Source organism: Rhinoderma darwinii, chromosome 1 (genome assembly GCF_050947455.1).
Source record: "Rhinoderma darwinii isolate aRhiDar2 chromosome 1, aRhiDar2.hap1, whole genome shotgun sequence".
NCBI classification, from domain to species: Eukaryota; Metazoa; Chordata; class Amphibia; order Anura; family Rhinodermatidae; genus Rhinoderma; species Rhinoderma darwinii.
In genome coordinates this window covers 537423166-537443121 of record NC_134687.1, presented here as the reverse complement: position 1 = coordinate 537443121, position 19956 = coordinate 537423166, and the positions used below count along the sequence as shown (strand labels likewise).

At 43.8% G+C, this 19956-nt stretch overlaps 2 long non-coding RNA genes across 3 annotated transcripts in view; one reads left to right on the top strand and one right to left on the bottom strand.

The window, feature by feature from the left end:
• The window catches only part of LOC142745194 (uncharacterized), a 32395-nt gene extending 23070 nt beyond the window's left edge, over positions 1-9325 (bottom strand). For both annotated transcript variants that reach the window (XR_012881677.1, XR_012881678.1), the window contains exon 1: positions 9236-9325. This is a non-coding gene — a long non-coding RNA (uncharacterized LOC142745194). The remainder of the gene's footprint in view (positions 1-9235) is intronic.
• The window catches only part of LOC142745183 (uncharacterized), a 33838-nt gene extending 14853 nt beyond the window's left edge, over positions 1-18985 (top strand). Inside the window, exon 3 of the long non-coding RNA XR_012881676.1 lies at positions 18914-18985. This is a non-coding gene — a long non-coding RNA (uncharacterized LOC142745183). The remainder of the gene's footprint in view (positions 1-18913) is intronic.
• The last annotated feature ends 971 nt before the right edge of the window (positions 18986-19956 follow it).

The window sequence follows — 19956 nt, the reverse complement described above, 5'->3', positions numbered from 1 at the left end:
AGTCCCCCAGAGGAACTAAAAATAAAGTAAAAAATAAATAAATAAAGTTTTAAATAAATAAATGTCCCAAGTAAAAAAATAAATAAAATCCCCCACTTTTTCTCCTTACAAAATACTTTATTATGAAAAAACAGTAAAAAGTTACTCATATTTGGTATCGCTGCGTCCGTAACGAACCCAACTATAAAACGATTACATGATTTAACCCGCACGGCGAACGCCGTAAAAAATATAATAAAAAAACAACGCCAGAATTTCTGTTTTCTGTTCATCCTGCCTTCAAAAGAATTTGGTAAAAAGTGATCAAACCATCGCATCTACTCCAAAATGGTACCAATAAAAACTACAAGTCGTCCCGCAAAAAAAAGTCCTCATACAACAGCATCAGTCAAAAAATAAAAAAGATATGGCTCTTAAAATATGGCAACACAAAAGCAAATAATTTTGGAAAAAATGTGTTTTTAGTGTGTAAAAGTAGGAAAACATAAAAAAATCCAAATAAATTTGGTATCGCCGCAATCGTAACGACCCGCTGAATAAAGATATTATGTTATTTATACCACACGGTAAACGGCATAAAAAAGTTTTAATTCCAGTACCCCACTAAAACAGTTATTAAAAAGTTAATCAATAAATTATATGTACCCCAAAATGGTGCTATTATAAAATACAACTTGTCCCGCTAAACAAAAGTCCTTATACAGCTATGTCGACACAAAAATAAAAAGTTATAGATCTTTGAATGTGACGATGGAAAAACAAAATTGCTCGGTCATTAAGGTTTAAAATACATTCGATATTAAGGGGTTTAGCATGATTTACATTGACAGTAGAAAAAAATTGAGCCTCAAGTTTCCTCTATATAGAACATTGTAAAATGTAACCTCTACTATTCTCTGGAGGAATGTTAAAGAGACTCTGTCAACAGATTATAAATGCCTACATAATCTGATCGGCGCTGTAATGTAGATAACAACATTGGTTTTTATTTTGAATAACGATAATTTTTGAGCAAGTTATGAACAATTTTCGATTTATGCTAATTTGTTTCTTAATGCGCAACTGGGCGTTTTTTAACTTTTGACCAAGTGGGCATTGTAAAGAGGAGTGTATGACCAATCAGCGTCATACACTTCTCTCCATTCATGTCCATTTGTATTCACAGAACAGCGTGATATCGCAAGATCACGCTGTGCTGTCACATACACCCACATTAACTTTACTGAGGTGTCGAGAGTGAATAGACATTGCTTCCAGGCAGGATGCGATGTCTATTCACACTCCCGACCTTTCTGTAAAGTTACTGTGGGACTTAATCATGGCACAGCGTGATCTTGCGAGATCACGCTGTGAATGACAGCGCAGCGTGATCTCGCGAGATCACGCTGTGCTGTGTGATTAAGTCCCACAAAACTTTACCGAAGTGTCGGGAGTCTGAATAGACATCGCATCTTGCCTGGAGGCACTGTCTATTCACTCTCAAGACACTAAAAGACAGTAAAGTTAATGTGGGTGTATGTGACAGCACAGCGTAATCTCGCGAGATCACGCTGTTCTGTGAATACAAATGGACATGAATGAAGAGAAGTGTATGACGCTGATTGGTCAGCGTCATACACTCCTCTTTACAACGCCCACTTGGTCAAAAGTTAAAAAGAGCTCAGTTGGGCATTAAGAAACAAATTAGCATAAATCTAAAATTGTTCATAACTTGCTCAAAAATGATAGTTTTTCCAAATAAAAAGCCGTGTTGTTATCTACATTACAGCGCCGATAAGATTATGTAGGAGATAGGGCATTTATAATCTGGTGACAGAGCCTCTTTAAACCCTACTACATGGCCGGCCTTAGATATGTTCGACCAGTGCGGTCGCACAGGGCGCCAGCCGCCACACTGCAAGAGGCGGCCAGCGAGTGTGTGTAGACTCTATGACCGGGGATTCCACTCCAGGAGAAGCCAATGACGTCATGGACACAGACGACAGGAGCTTCTCCTGGAGTGGAATCGACGGTCATAGCATCTGCAACGCTGTGACCGGGGATTCCGCTTCAGGAGTTTTCCCTGATGTCACTGTCCATATATGGACAGAGGCATCAAGCAGCACTCCAGGCCACACGGGGATTCCGCTCCTTCAGTGAGCTACAGTGGCGCTATCTATACTGGAAGGGGGGGTTGCTATCTACAGGGGGCACTATAGCAGAGCAGGGAGGTATCTGTCTACTAGCGCCACTGTAGCTCCCTGAAGGAGCGGAATCCCCATGTGGCCGGGGATTCCGCTCCTGGAGCGCTGCTTGATGTTTCTGTCCATATATGGACAGTGACATCAGGGGAAACTCCTGAAGCGGAATCCCCGGTCACAGCGTTGCAGACGCTATGACCGTCGATTCCACACCAGGAGAAGCTCCTGTCGTCTGTGTCCATGACATCATTGGCTTCTCCTGGAGTAGAATCCCCGATCATAGAGTCTGCAACACTGTGGACGGGGATTCCCCTTCAGGAGTTTTCCCGGATGTCACTGTCCATATATGGACAGAGGCATCAAGCAGCGCTCCAGGAGTGGAATCCCCGGACACACGGGGATTCTGCTCCTTCAGGGTGCTACAGTGGTGCTATCTATACTGGAAGGGGGGGTTGCTATCTACAGGGGGCACTATAGCAGAGCAGGGAGGTATCTCCCTGCTCTGCTGTCTACTAGCGCCACTGTAGCTCCCTGAAGGAGCAGAATCCCCATGTGGCCGGGGATTCCGCTCCTGGAGCGTTGCTTGATGTTTCTGTCCATATATGGACAGTGACATCAGGGAAAACTCCTGAAGCGGAATCCCCGTCCACAGTGTTGCAGACTCTATGACTGGGGATTCCAAAACAGGAGAAGCCAATGATGTCATAGACACAGACGACAGGAGCTTCTCCTGGAGTGGAATTGACGGTCATAGCGTCTGCAACGCTGTGACCGGGGATTCCGCTTCAGGAGTTTTCCCTGATGTCACTGTCCATATATGGACAGAGGCAACAAGCAGCGCTCCAGGAGCGGAATCCCCGGCCACACGGGGATTCCGCTCCTTCAGGGAGCTACGGTGGCGCTATATATACTGGAAGGGGGGGTTGCTATCTACATTGGGGCACTATAGCAGAGCAGGGAGGTATCTCCCTGCTCTGCTGTCTACTAGCGCCACTGTAGCTCCCTGAAGGAGCGGATTCCCAGTGTGGCCGGGGATTCCGCTCCTGGAGCGCTGCTTGATGTTTCTGTCCATATATGGACAGTGACATCAGGGGAAACTCCTGAAGCGGAATCCCCGGTCACAGCGTTGCAGACTCTATGACCTGGGATTCCACTCCAGGAGAAGCCACTGACGTCACTACCTACAAGGGGGCTATGGGCAGTGTGGCACTACCTACCAGGGGGCTGTGGGCTGTGTGGCACTACCAACCAGGGGGCTGTGGGCTGTGTGGAACTACCAACCAGGGGGCTATGGGCTGTGTAGCACTACCAACCAGGGGGCTGTGTGGCACTACCTACCAAGGGGCTGTGGGCTGTGTGGCTCCACCAACCAGGGGGCTGTGGGCTGTGTAGCACTACCAACCAGGGGGCTGTGGGTTGTGTGGCACTACCAACCAGAGGTCTTTGGGGCACTACCAACCAGGGGGCTGTGGGTCACTACCAACCAGGGGGCTGTGGGCACTAACAAACAAGGGTTCTGTGTGGCACTACCTACCAGGGGGCTGTGGGCTGTGCGGCACTCCCTACCAGAGGTCTTTGCGATACTTCCTACCAGGGGGCTGTGCGGCACTCCCTACAGGGGGATGTGTGGCTCTATCTACAAGGGGGCTGTGTGGCGCTATCTACAAGGGGGCTGTGTGGCGCTACCTACAAGGGGGCTGTCTGGCGCTACCCTCAAGGGGGCTGTGTGGTGCTACCTACAAGGGGCTGTGTGGTGCTACCCACAAGGGGGCTGTGTGGCGCTACCCACAAGGGACTTTGTGGTGCTACCCACAAGGGGCTGTGTGGTGCTACCTACAAGGGGCTGTGTGGCGCTACCTACAAGGGGCTGTGTGGCGCTACCTACAGGGAGAATCGGTGAGCGGCGGGCTGATGGTCATTTTGCTGTGAGTGGGGGGCTGACGGTCATTTTACTGTGAGTGGTGGGCTTATGGTCAATTTACTGTGAGTGGGAGCTGATTGTCATTTTACTGTGAGTGGGGGGCTGATGGTCTTCAAGTGGTTTCCACCTCTGACCTCCAATTGAAATTAATAGTAGGCAGAAAATACCTGCGGCACCCGTTTGGAGCTTATTTTCCTGCGTCTTTTGCATTCGCTTCAACAGCTTAAGAAAAAACACAAAAAAAAAGGTCACAGTGTCACGCTGTCAGTTGCTGAAGGAATTTTGAGGCAGATTTTTTTTGCCTTACAAAAAACGTGTGTGAACATACCCTACAAGTGGAGTGCTTGTTCTTAGCCATTTTCTGTCTTTCTCAAAACAATTTTTGGTAGGGGAGCCCTGAGTAAATTTTGTTTTTCCAGTGCTGCCTCGAGTCCGAAAAGGTTGGGAAACTCTGTACTAGACTACATGATCCCGTCATGGAGCAGCTCAGTTCGTCGTGGGAACGGGGCCTAGGTGAGTACAATTTTTGTTTTTGTTTGGGGGCACTGTCTACAAGGGGGAGGTACGGGGACTGTATGGCACGATCTACAAGGGGGAGGTGGGGGACTGTATGGCACTGTCTACAAGGGGGAGGTGTGAGGGGCTGTATGGCATGATCTACAAAAAGGAGGTGGGGGATTATGGCACTGTCTACAGCAGAGTTTGCCAACCTTTTCAGGCTCGAGGCACCCCAGAAAAAATATAAATTTTCAGGACACACCTACCAAAAATTGTTTACAAAACGACAAAAAATGACTAAAAACAAGCACTACACTCTTAGGGTATGTTCACACAACGTCTTTTTTGTAAGGCAGAAACTAAAAATTCATTTAGGAATTTTGAGGCAGATTTTGAATTGACAGCGTTGTTTGACTTTTTTTTTTTGCTGTGTTTTTTGCCCACATTTTTTTTAAGCCGTTGAAACGAATGCAAAAACTGCAGACAAAAAAGCACCAAACGAGCGCCGCAGGTTTTTTCTGCCTCCTATTAATTTCAATGGGAGGTCGGAGGCGGAAACCACTCGAAGACCATCAGCTCCCCAGTCACAGTAATGACCATCAGCCCCTCACTCACAGTAAAATGACCATCAGCCCCCAACTCACAGTAAAATGACCATCAGCCCCCCACTCACAGTAAAATGACCATCAGCCGCCCACTCACAGTACTGACCATCAGCCCCCCACTCACAGTAATGACCATCAGCCCCCCACTCACAGTAAAATGACCATCAGCCCCCCACTCACAGTAATGACCATCAGCCCCCCACTCACAGTAAAATTACCATCAGCCCCCCACTCACAGTATAATGACCCCTCAGTAAAGAGACCATAAACCCCCTCCAGTAAAGTGACCATCAGTCTCAGCCCCCCCCAGTAAAGTCACCATCAGCCTCCGTCCCCCTCAGTAAAATGACCATCAGCCCCCTCCAGTCTAGCCACCATCAGCCTCAGTCCCCCCCCACCGATAAAATGACCATCTGCCCCTCTAGTAAAGTGACCATCACAGAGAGAAAGTGTGCTTACCCCTGGGGAAGGAATAAATAAGGAGGTATAAGAACTACAACTCCCAGCATGCCCAGGTTGTTATGTGATATCAGAGAAAGTTTACAGGAGGAGGTAGAAGAGGAGAGAACTACAACTTCCAGCATGTCCAGGCTGTTATTATGTGACATCAGAGGACATTACAGGGAGGTATAAGAGGAGAGGACTACAACTCCCAGCATGTCCAGATTGTTATTATGGGATATCAGAGGACATTACAGGAAGAGGTATTTGAAGAGAGATACACAACTCACAGCATGTGCAGGCTGTTATAATGGGATATCAGAGGACATTACATGAAGAGGTATAGGAGGAGAGAACTACAACTCCCAGCATGTCCAGGCTGTTATTATGGGATATCAGAGGACATTACAGGAGGAGGTATAAGAGGAGAGAACTACAACTCTCAGCATGTCCAGGCTGTTATTATGGTATACCAGAGGACATTACAGGAGGAGGTATAAGAAGAGAGAACTACAACTCCCAGCATGTCCAGGCTGTTATTATTGGATATCAGAGGACATTAAAAGAGAAGGTATAAGAGGAGAGAACTACAACTCCCAGCATTTCCAGGCTGTTATTATGGGATATCAGAGGACAGTACAGGGGGAGGTATAAGAGGAGAGGACTACAACTACCAGCATGCCCAGGCTGTTATTATGGGATATCAGAGGACATTACAGGAGGAGGTATAAGAGGAGAGGACTACAACTACCAGCATGTCCAGGATGTTATTATGTAATATCAGAGGACATTACAGAGAAGAGGTTTAAAAGGAGAGGACTACAACTACCAGCATGTCCAGGATGTTATTATGCGATATCAGAGCACATTACAGGAGGAGGTATAAGAGGAGAGGACTACAACCCCCAGCATGTCCAGGCTGTTATTATGGGATATCAGAGGACATTACAGGAGGAGTTATAAGAGGAGAGAACTACAACTCCCAGCATGTCCAGGCTATTATTATGGGAAATTAGAAGACATTACAGGAGGCTTAAGAGGAGAGAACTACAGCTCCCAGCATGTCCAGGCTGTTATTATGGGATATCAGAGGACATTACAGGAGGAGGTATAAGAGGAGAGAACTACAACTCTCAGCATGTCCAGGCTGTTATTATGGGATATCAGAGGACATTACAGGAAGAAGTATAAGAGGAGAGAACTACAACTCCCAGCATGTGCAAGCTGTTATAATGGGATATCAGAGGACATTACATGAAGAGGTATAGGAGGAGAGAACTACAACTCCCAGCATGTCCAGGCTGTTATTATGGGATATCAGAGGACATTACAGGAGGAGGTATAAGAGGAGAGAACTGCAACTCTCAGCATGTCCAGGCTGTTATTATGGGATACCAGAGGACATTACAGGAGGAGGTATAAGAGGAGAGAACTACAACTCCCAGCATGTCCAGGCTGTTATTATGTAATATCAGACGACATTACAGGGAGGAGAGAACTACAACTCTCAGCATGTCCAGGCTGTTATTATGGGATATCAGAAGACATTAAAAGAGAAGGTATAAGAGGAGAGAACTACAACTCCCAGCATTTCCAGGCTGTTATTATGTGATATCAGAGGACATTACAGGAGGAGGTATAAGAGGAGAGAACTACAACTCCCATCATGTGTAGGCTGTTATTATGGGATATCAGAGGACAGTACAAGAGAAGGTATAAGAGGAGAGAACTACAACTCCCAGCATGTCCAGGCTGTTATTATGGGATATCAGAAGACATTAAAAGAGAAGGTATAAGAGGAGAGAACTACAACTCCCAGCATTTCCAGGCTGTTATTATGTGATATCAGAGGACATTACAGGAGGAGGTATAAGAGGAGAGAACTACAACTCCCAGCATGTCCAGGCTGTTATTATGGGATATCCGAGGACATTATATGAGGAGGTATAAGAGGAGAGGACTACAACTTCCGGCATTCTGGCTCCATTTCTCACACAACTGCTGACAATGTAAAGAAAAAAAACACTTATGCTGGGTTCACACGACCAATTTTCAGGCGTAAGCGAGGCGTTTTACGCCTCGAATTACGCCTGAAAACACGGCTCAAATACGTCGACAAACATCTGCCCATTCATTTCAATGGGTTTGCCGACGTACTGTGCCGACGACCTGTAATTTTACACGTCGCTGTCAAAAGACGGCGCGTAAAATAACAGCGTCGTCAAAGAAGTGCAGGACACTTCTTGGGACCTAATGAGCCGTTTTTCATTGACTTCAATGAAGAACAGCTCCAAATTACGGCCGTAATTGACGCCTCGCAAAACGCGAGTACGAGCAATTATGTCTGAAAGGCAGGAGCTGTTTTCTCCTGAAAACAGCTCCGTAATTTCAGCCGTAATTGTCGATATCGTGTGCACATACCCTTACCCTGCCCAGTGTTAACGGCTCCTCTCCCTCCGTCAGGCTTCTAGTGGGAAGCGGTGGGCGGTGACATCAGCGCGTCACGTTTGCTACAACGTTGGGGGCGAAGCTTGTAAAAAAAAAAAGATTACAATTTTTTTTTTTTTTGCAGTGGATCAGCGGAGTGCCGCGGCACCCCTGGACGGCTCTCGCGGCACCCCAGGGTGCCACCGCACCCCGGTTGGGAACCACTGGTCTACAGGGAGGCTGTATGGCAAAATCTACAGGGGGCACTATACTGTGTGGGGGCCACTAAGCGGACATTATACTGTGTAGGGGTACTACAGATGGCATAATACCTGTTGGCACAATTAGAGGACAAAATACTGTGTCCTTGAAGGGGTTGTAATATATTATATTATTAAATATTATTATTATACTGTATGGGGGCACTAAAGGGGCATTATAATTTTTTTTATGGGACATTTTTTATTAATGATGTGTTGGGGCGCCGAAAGATAATTTCCTAGGGCCGGCCCTGCCCTACTATGCTTCGGGCGTTTTCCGCCTCGATTTACGTCCGAAAATGCGGCTCGATAGCGTCGGCAAACATCTGCCCATTCATTTGAATGGGTCTTACGATGTTCTGTTCCGACGGTCATTTTTTTTACGCCCCGCTGTCAAAAGGTGGGGCGTAAATAGATGCCCGCGTCAAAGAAGTGCCTGTCACTTCTTCAGACGTTAAATGGAGCCGTTTTCCATTGACTCCATGGAAAAACAGCTCCATTTACGTCCGTAATTGATGCAGCGAAAAAGTGCCTCAACATGCCATTACGCCTGAAATTACGGAGCTGTTTTCTCCTGAAAACAGCCCCGTAATTTCAGCCGTAACGGACGCTGCCGTGTGAACATACCCTTATTTAGGAAGAGATGGGTAACCTGTGTAAAGGTTGATGCATATCAGAGGCATTGGTATATCTGTTAGATAAAAACATAGACCAACTGCTAAATTTCAGATGAAGTATAGGAGAACCTGTTTATTTAATGGCATACCAGTCAACAATCGTGGATTAGTGCGTTATTATTGACAATAGTAAGAAAAAATGGATACAAGAGAGGTTTGTCTTTTAGGTGCGGACAACAATTTGCATTGGTATAATTCCCTCCTCACGCCACTTAGGTTTACTTACCTGTGCTCGGCATCTTCCTTCTGCCTGGCGCCACTCCTCTGGTCTGTAGTCTGTGTCTGGCAGCCCTCCTCACCGCCGACGTTCTGCTCTGGGTCCTTGTGCGCGCGCTAAACCTTTCTTTCTTAACAGACCAGCGTGCACCAAAATTAGTTTCACCCAGTTTCCCTGGGTATTTAAGTTACTCCCCTCTCCTTGCTCTTTGTCAGAGAAATTTGGTTCTTCTAGATTTCCTAGTGTATCAAATACTTAATTTATTGGATTTCCCGTGTTTTTGGCCTCAGCTTGTATCTTGACAATTCGTGCCTGCTGCCTGCCCTGAACTTTTGCATTGCTACCCATGACGAACTACTGCCAGCTGCCCTGACCATTACCTACGTGACCGGTTTTGTACTTTGCAGCCTGCCCTCATCTTTTGCTACCCCTGACCATGCTAATCTGACCCTACACCTGTTACGTTGGCCATCACCAAGGGAGACTAGTCTGAGGGTAGTGAACTGTGGTTTCCCTGTAGCAAGTCTAGATCCCTGTACAGGGGCTAAGGGGTCCCCTTAAACTCCGGTCTCCAGTTTAGCCCCACGTCAAATCCCTTGATGACAACGTGCGTTCAACCAGCCCTCTGCTGGCACCGTGAAATCTCACAGGCTCTGTGAAAAGTGGACTTAGGCCTTATTCACGCGTGTTTTTTGCTCGTTGCAGTTCCGTGTGTCATCAGTGTTTGCTGCGTGGCTGCGTGATTTTCACGCATATGCCATCCTTATGACACGCAGTTTTGCTGTTTAAAAAAAGAAATAAAGGAAGTGCTTTTATTTTTTCCTTCATTTCTTTATGTTATTCTACTGTTGTGCGAATCACGCGCGACACACGGAAGTGCTTTCGTGTGCTGTGCGTGATTTTCACGCACACATTGAATTCAATGGGTGCATGATGCGCGAAAAACGGCCAAGTATAGGACATGTCGTGAGTTTTACACAGCGGACATACGCTGCATGAAAATCACGGACTGTCTGAACGGCCCTATTGACTAACATAGGTCCGTGCGACGCGCGTGATTTTCATGCGCGTATCACGGACGTTAAACACGTTCGTGTGAATAAGGCCTAAACGTGAGAAATAAAGAACATGTCTGAATCAAATATAACTCACGTCATTGGGACTGAGAACTAAGATAGTTTTTAGTGTTTAAGTCAGAAATGGAAATATCATGTTGTGTAGGCGAGGTAGAAGACAGAAGATGCTGTATATTAGTTGAGATTGAGACATGTAGAGCACACAAAAACAGAGAAACCAACAGACACGTACTATTATTCTGGAAAAAAAAAATCACTGTAGGAAGTGTACAGCTATAGTAATATCAGCTGGTATTGTTCAACTGGGACTAGGATAGTATAAAGAATAGGGGCTAGTACTGAGAAGTTGAGAGAGGTAGTGGTAAGGAAATAGACAAAGCCTAAGACACACTGAAAGTGATGTCAGAGAAGAAAGATGAAAACCAGACTAGAACAGTGTTTTTTACGCCAAAGGAGATGAGAGTGTGTAGGAGTGTTGGGTGATCTATTGTGTGAAATGCAGCAGATAGCTGCAGAAGGATTAAATGTGAGTAGAGTCTGTAAAGCTTGGCTGTCAAGAGGTTGTTGAAAACATTGTGTGAAAGATTAGAGATGAGGAACCCTTTAAAAATTATATTCTCCTTTGATTCTCTAAAATGAAAATGTCTCAGATTTGTTGCTAATCTCTAACATGGTGAATTGATTCTACCATCTATTCTTGACTTTCATTAGACAAATAGTGCATTTTGGGTATCATGGTCCCAAGACATCTTCTTGTGACACTTGCCTAAGGCTTCGTTCACATCTGCGCTAGGGTTCCGTTCCGACGTTCTGTCTGAGCTTTCTGTCGGAACGGAGACTTGATAGACACAAACAGAAACCATAGGTTTCCGTTTCCATCATCGATTTCAATGGTGACGGATCCGGTGCCAATAGTGTAAAGGATCTGCCAGACACTGCTTCTGTGTCGACGCCCGTGGGTAATCAGTCTGCACCTGCTCCTAAGTCTGAGAGAGTGACACGATCTTCTACCAGTCAGGCTGGGAGGCTGAGGAGTGGGAGAGCCTATCACAGCCTGGCCAGACGGAGCTAGCTCCTGCCCTCTGTCTATTTATACCTGCATTTCCTGCTCCTCCGGTGCCTGTGATTCTTTTCTGTTTCCTGGCTCTGCTGCTCCTGCTATGATTATTGACCTTGCTTCATTTTTGACCCTGGCTTTGCTGACTACACTCCTGCTCTGCGTTTGGTACCTCGTACACTCCTGGTTTGACTCGGCTCGTTCACTACTCCTGTTGCTCACGGTGTTTCCGTGGGCGACAGCTGCATTTCCCTTGGCTTCTGTGTACCCTTGTCTGTTTTTCTGTCGTACACATATTGAGCGTAGGGACCGTCGCCCAGTTGTACGCCGTCGCCTAGGATGGGCCGTGCAAGTAAGCAGGGACTGAGTGGCGGGTAGATTAGGGCTGACCTGTCTGTCTCCCTACCCCGTCATTACAAATGGTTTCCATTTGTCTCCGTTGTGCAAGGGTTCCATCGTTTTGACAGAATCAATAGTGTAGTCGACTAATGGTGATGGAAACGGAAACCTATGGTTTCCATTTGTGTCTGTCAGGGCTCCGGCTCGATAGAAATCTCTGACGGAATGTTGGGAAGGAGCCCTCGCGCAGATGTGAACGAATCCTAAGATTGAATGTTTTAACGTGGTCAAGTGGAGATGTAGACCCACTAGGTCGCTTAAATAGAAGAAAAATAGGGAGGGATCCTGCAGCTCACCAGTCTTGTGTATCCTGTTCAAACAGCGCTCGGTCATGGCATCACTAAGGACACGAGCTGTGTCTGAAATGCGAAGGCAAATTATTATTACAAACCACCTCTGATTGCGACCCGATATTTTAAACTCTGTTTATAAATAAAATTAGGAACATTTCCATTTTTTCTCCACTAGGTCTCTAACAGATTTGGCTTAGGGCTAAACCAGGTAGCGGAATCTAAGGGATTGTAAATTCTTTACCCTTAACCCGCACAAGGGAGTGTGGATTTTCCCACAGGTCACAAGCCACAGAGAAGTCTGCGTTAGCAACGGCTGACTCGTGAATAGACAGATGACAACAAGTAGCGGTACCAAGGCAGCAGGCAGGAATCAAAGTTAGATAGAGCATGGGTTGAGGCACGCAGAGTTGGGTCATAAGCGGTAGACAGACAGAGGTCAGGATGGGAAGCAAACAAAGACATTTTTAAATAAACATGCCAAACAGAGCAGAATCAAGACACCTTTGCAGACATCTGGAGCTAAAAGGACAAGAAGAGATGGCAGAGGCATAAGAATTCCAGAGCACTTTGGCATTGGCTGTAGTCAGGGTCACTAAGTGTGCACTGGGAGCCAGCGCATGTGAATGACCCACAGCTAGAGTGTTGTGAAGCAGGAGGAGAGCGGCAGCTTGAAAGGTGAGTTGGTATGTATAGTTTTTTTGTGTTTTACTACTTTTTCACAATAACAACAGATTTCAAGGACAACAAAATGTTCATAACGCCGCTTTCCAAGAATTAGGACACTTTTATTTTTCCGTTAATGTAGCTGCATGTCGGCTTGTTTTTTGTGGGATAAGTCATATTGGTTGCGTAGAATTTATTGATTCACTTTTATTATTATTTTTATGGTGGGCAATAAAAAAAATGCAACTTTTTTTCTTTATGTTGTTCACTGTGCGGTTTAAATAAGGTTTCCAATCCAGAGTTGGAGCATTGCTTATCCCCTTAAGCCACCAGGACGTCACTGTACAACATGGTTTAGCATACACTAACCCACCATAATGTAACAGGAGCTGTGCCTGAACGATCACCGCGGAAGCCTTGCTTTGACTCTGCCGGGATAGGAGATAACTCTGATCCCGGCCGTTTAACCCCTAAATGTCGAAGTCAATACCGACAGCAGCATTTAAGTGGTGTGACAGAGGGAGGGAGCTCCCTTTGCATCTATCAGCGGCCCGCAAATGGGATCCGCCAATAGGTTGCCATTGCAGCCAGGAGCCTAATAAAGGCCCCCAGGCCTGCCATATGCCTACTAGAGTTTTGCACTAACAGGCAGTAATGCTTTGGTATACTAAGTATAAGGGATCTATAAAAAATAATTTAGGAAAGTGAAATAAGGTTTATTAGAAAAAAGAAAGTGCACAGTGGAAAAAAAGAAAATTACAACCATTTTTTCTATAAAAAGTGGTTTTATTATGTAAAAGTGTGAACAAAAAAGAAAAAATACATAAATATGTTATGGCCATGATCGTAACGACTTGAACAATAAATGTAACACATTATTTAACTCGCAGGAAGAACAGTCTGCAAAAAATGGCGGAACACCTTTTTTTTTAGCCCCTTTCCAGAAAATAATAATAAAAATTAATCAATAAGTCCCATGTAACTCAAAATGGTACCAATAAAAACAACATCTTGATTTGCAAAAAAAACAAGCCCAAATATAGCTACATCAATGGGGAAATATAAAAGTTATGGCTCTTGGAGTGTGGCAATCCAAACATAAATTATTTGAAGAAAAATTTGTTTTTATTGTGCAAAAGTAGTAAACCTAAAAAACCTATACATATTTGGTATTGCCATAATTTTACCAACCCATCTAATAAAGGTAACTTCTTAATTACACCGCATGGGAAACGGCGTGATTTTAAAATGCCAAAAAAAAGGCGCTTTTTTCTCCATTCCTCTCAGAAAGAGTTAATAAAAGTTAAACAATAGGTTGCACATACACCAAAATGGTGCCATTGAAAAATACAACTCATTCCACAAAAAAAGAACTCATACGGCTATATGGACAGAAAAATAAAAAAAGTTATGGCTCTCAGAAAGTGGTGTGACGCAAAAACAAAAAATTCCTGCAGGCCTTGAATGCTATGTACACCTTTGGAAGCAATTTTCTTTCTTTTTTTTTCATTAAATCAATGTGTTACGTGTTTATAAGCAACTTTCATAACTTAGATATGATCGATATTAGATGGATCCTGTGTGTCAAAGACAAACAGGACCCGCTCTCAACCAAGCCATCAATTGAGCTGCACTGACGGATTTGCTAAGAGAGAACGATACAGCTTCTACATATACAGGATAAGTAGAAGCTGTATCGTAAAAAGTAAACATTTTTAAAATAAAAATCAATTTGAAAGTTGCTTATAAACACATTGATGTAATAAGAAAAGAATAACATTTGTATCCAAAGGTGTACATAGCGTTTAACACCAAAATAGGGTAAGACCCAGTGCAATTAACGTAAGGGCTTGTATGTTATGACTTTGTTGGCAATAGGCATGGTTTGGGACTAGTGCTATAACCATGGCCAAATTTTAGTCAGCAGTGTTAACAAGAAAAGCTAATGAGCATTTATGTGATTTTCATATAGACAAATATAACTGGCATGAGTAAATGCAATATGCAGACAAAAAAAAAAAGAATATTGCTGTGAGTGGTTGAAATAGCAGTTTGTTTTTCTGTTTTTATCTGTAATTATCCATCTATTTCTCAGATTCATATAATTTCATCTACTTGATTCCCTCTTGACCTTGTGCCTGTAACTGAAGCCTGACATCTGGCATGTGGCCCAGAAATATGAGGAAAATTGCTTATATTAGCAGCAAGCTGTATTTAGCTGAACAGCATTGATTCAGTGTTAGGACTATACTAAAAGTTGCATTGCTTTCCCATGTATTCTCTATTCTGCTCAAATCCCTTGTCATTAAAACAGATGTTTGGATTATCGTTCTGTAAACTATGTCAGAATTTCAATCTCTAATATCTGTTCATTATTCTCTGAGGGTGATATTACAAATGTTCTCATGCTCAGTTAATGCTCATAGTGTTGCGTTTTCCCCCCACAAATCTTCCAATAGCATATTATTACTAATAAGGTTAAACAAAGCGTGCTTCACTACAGCTATTTTTGTAGCCGATAACACAGGGTAAATATTTCTTAACTTCAAAGATATGAAAAAAAAAGTATTACAGAAGGAAATGACTATCCGTAGACGTTATTGTTTTGGGCCCTAATGGGGAAGGCCTAATTCACACAGTGGGGTGTTTGTGTGGCAGAGCCGGCCTTAGGTAATACAAATAACTAAAGATGTGTTCTTCCTTACCTTTCCTCTTATCTCAAGATATCCTGAGATGTGTGGCGTGTGATTACTAGTTAAAAACAACAAGAACAACACAGTTTTGCGATACTCTGTCATGAGATGTCTATGCTATGTGTCTGTGTTTGACCACCCAGTGGTTGTGATGTGGATTGCAGCCGGTGGAGGGTTTTGCTAGCATGTTGCAATATTGTATTGAATTTGTTTTATGATACATGTGAGTCTTTAAGGGAAACGTGTCATGAATATTATGCTGCTCTCACTGATGGCAGCATAATGTAGTGATAGACACACTGTCTGTGCTGACTGAAGTCTGTGAAAGCTCTAAATGACTCCTCATACAGTATATGGACTAACACTCCAGGATGAAATATTGGACTAAATATTTGCCCCCGCCCATCAGCAGAATGCATGGCCTGTGGCACTGTACATATGGTGGTGGCTGTGCAAATAGACGGGTGTCCCCCGAGGGTTGGCCCCCTACTAATCAAATATTGATGGGGTTTCCTGAGGAAAGGTCATCAATATTTAAGTCCTGGAAAAACCCTTTAAATTACACATTTTAAATGTCTTAAACAAAATAATATAAAAACAATGCAAGCATAATTCTGTAATCTACTTTATAGTCCAACCCCAGTTTTGTTCTTGCAGGATCCCTATCAATGCGTCTCGGAATTTTGAATAGCAGAGAAATAACAGCAGCAATAGCTTGGGAAATGATAAATGTCTTTTTGCTGAAAGCTGTACTGAACGTCCTTGAGTTTAATCAAAACTATTTGTTTTTAGTCAGCTTTGCTGTTGTCTCTTTTACTCTTGTCCACTGATAGCTTGACATTAATGACATCATAAATCAAATGAAGTGGCGGCTTGGGCTTGGTCGCATTTCAAGTGTTTGTTGAGATGTCTTGGTCTATCAGAGCAGCTTGCATGAGGATAGATATCATGTTGGTCTGTACAATGTGTTGCTGTTATAATGATAAAGGCATGTTTGTATTTAACGTATGTATTCTTCACTGAGTAAACATTTTATATAAGTTTTTTGCACAAAATTAAAAAAGGAATGTTATTGCTTTTATCTCAAGCAGTTTGCGATAATTAATGACAGACCATTATTATTGTTATTACTGATATTGCTAATGATTTGGATAGTATCGTCTTCCAAAGCAGTTCACTGTTAGGGCATGGCCACACGTAGCGGAATTGCTCTGAAATTACGCTGCGGACACTCTGCAGCGGAAATCCGCAGCGGACCCGTTTCTCCATTGCCTTCCACAGCTTTGTGGTTGGGTTCGTTTACACGTTGCGGACAATTCCGCTGCGGAGAATAGGCTGCGGTGCGGAATTTGGTGTCCGCAGCATACAATGGTTGTTGCGGAGGTGTGGCGGACTGTTTGCGGACTCATTGCGGAATTTCTCCATTGACTTCAATGGAGATTCTTAGTTCCGCAATGAAGTCCGCAGATGTAATATAGATGTTATGTGTGCTGCGGAGCGTATTGATTTTTTAACTTGACATTTCTTCATTCTGGCTGGACCTATGTGTATTTCTAGGTCTACAGCCAGACTGAGGAAGTCAATGGGGCTACCATAATTACGGGTGACTACGTGTGTGCACCCATAATTACGGGTGACTATGTGTGTGCACCCATAATTACGGCTGACTATGTGTGTGCACCCGTAATTACGGGAGCGTTGCTAGGCGACGTCAGTAAATAGTCATTGTCCAGGGTGCTGAAAGAGTTAAGCGATCGGCAGTAACTGTTTCAGCACCCTGGACAGTGACTACCGATCACAATATACAGCAACCTGTAAAAAAAATAGAAGTTCATACTTACCGAGAACTCCCTGCTTCTTCCTCCAGTCCGGTTTCCCAGGATGACGTTTCAGTCTAAGTGACGGCTGCAGCCAATCACAGGCTGCAGCGGTCACATGGACTGCCGCGTCATCCAGGGAGGTCGGGCTGGATGCCGAAAGAGGGACGCGTCACCAAGACAACGGCCGGTAAGTATGAAATTCTTTTACTTTTACTAGGGAAAATACTGTCCCTTCTCTCTATCCTGCACTGATAGAGAGAAGGGAAGTACTTTCACCTCAATACGCAGCGGCTAGTCCGCATCAATTTAATGCCAATTTTGGGCAGATCCGCTACAGAATCTGCAACGCAGATTCTGTGCGGCATTGATGCGGACAGTTGCGGAAGAATTCCGCCACGTGTGGCCATGCCCTAAGGGTATGTGCACCCGATGAGAGGCTTTTACGTCTGAAAAGACAGACTGTTTTCAGGAGAAAACAGCTGCCTCGTTTCAGACGTAAAAGCTCCTCCTCGCATTATGCGAGGCGTCTGTGACGCTCGTAAATTTTGAGCTGCTCTTCATTGACTTCAATGAAGAACGGCTCAAATTACGTTGCAAAGAAGTGCCCTGCACTTCTTTGCCGAGGCAGTCAATTTACACGTCGTCGTTTGACAGCTGTCAAACGACGACACGTAAATTACAGGTCGTCTGCACAGTACGTCGGCAAACCCATTCAAATGAATGGGCAGATGTTTGCCGACGTATTGTAGCCCTATTTTCAGGCGTAAATCGAGGCATAATACGCCTTGTTTACGCCTGAAAATAGGTCGTGTGAACCCAGCCTCAGTGTACAAATTACAGTAATATTACATTTTCCTGCCATCTGGTGGAACAGAAAGCCTGATAATCCAGAATGCCATAATAGTCCCATGGAAGATTATCATGAATAATACCTGACAGTCTAGCACATGGGAGTGGATGGTCCAGCAGTTGGTTAGCAGGTAGTCAGATGGGTCCTGAAAATAAGGAATAGTTGATCAGCCAAAACACACTGCAATTATTTATGTAGTTACATATCTAGTGAACTATATTATTTACTGCAAAATTCCTATGGGTCATGACGTCATCATTTTGGCACTCACATTTCTGCACCCAAAAGTGGCTTGTACCAGTTAATATAGACTCCTACATGAGGACTACATACATAATTGAATTCGTTTTACACTATTATTTATTATTAGCAACCAACTGACTGTCCACTGGTATGTACAGTAATGTATATATTTGTTTATGTGTTCTTTTTTTAATTTTATTCCAATAGTCCCGAATATTGTATAATCCGACATCTTGGTTGTCCCATTGATGCTGTTCAGTAATTCCTAAGTACTTAGTTTTTTCTTACTGTAAAACACTATAAATATGTTGGCTTTTAACATTATATGAACAGTAATTAAAAATAATAATGATAATAATAAATATCTGACCGTTCACTTTTAAAGGGTTTTTCTGACTATACAAACATATTTGTTTAAGTATCTCCTAGTTCTTTCTATTTAGTGAAAATGTCCCCCAAATACCTCTTTCATCGTTTTGCTGTTAGTTCTCGGTTCTGTGGCTTCTTACCCTTTTGTTTACAATCATATCTTCCGATTCACGGCCATTTCTTGTCATGCTCCCCTACTACAAATCTCATGTTGCCTTGCGCAGGTGAGAACATAATTGGCTTCTACCACACATGTTCAGAGAATGAGAAGAAGTGCACATTGACCACACAAATGAATCGACCGGAAGGGAAGACTAAAGGTGGATGTACGTGATGCCAACAGAAACAACAAACTCATACGGGAAGCCATCACATGAAAGGCTGGGAGATGCGGCAACCAGAAAAGAAAAGTAAATGTAAGTATATTGTAAAGTAGCCTGTTTTTACATGTTGAGGTAATATGGGTATCGTAGCAATGTCTGGAGAACCCATTTAAGATGGGAAATAGAATGTATTGGTTGTTGACAAGTTGCTTTTCCATTTCTCAAATGTCAGCACAAAATGAACTGAACTTAAAGAGGCTCTGTCACCAGTTTATAAATGCCCTATCCCCTACCTAATCTGATAGGCACTTGAATGTAGATAACAACAGTGGTTTTTATTTTGAAAAACAATCATTTTTTAGCAAGTTATGATCAATTTTAGATTTATGCTATTTAGTTTCTTAATGCCCAACAGGTCGTTTTTTTAACTTTTGACCAAGTAGGTGTTGTACAGAGGAGTGTATGACGCAGACCAATCAGCGTCATACACTTCTCTCCATTCATGTCCATTTGTACTAACAGCAAAGCGTGATCTCGCGAGATCACGCTGTGCTGTCACATACACCCACATTAACTTTACTGAAGTGTCTTGAGAGTGAATAGACATCGCCTCCAGCCAAGATGCGATGTCTATTCACACTCCCGACACTTCTGTAAAGTTTCTGTGGGACTTACTCACAGCACAGCATGATCTCGCGAGCACTTATAATCTGGCCACAGAGCCTCTTTAAAGATGAAAAGCTGAGCCACGTCTGACAGTCTTGTTGCTGGGAATATATTGCTTAACAACCAGTTTCTAATTTGGGTTGCCAGGCATGTTTTCATACCCATTCTGTCTCCGATTACTCAGGTCTTCTGGTTCCAAGCAGAATTACTTAACTAAGGAAAGAGATAAGGCCTGGAAGTTCAGTTGGACCTAAACAATGTCTTTATCTATCTCCAGA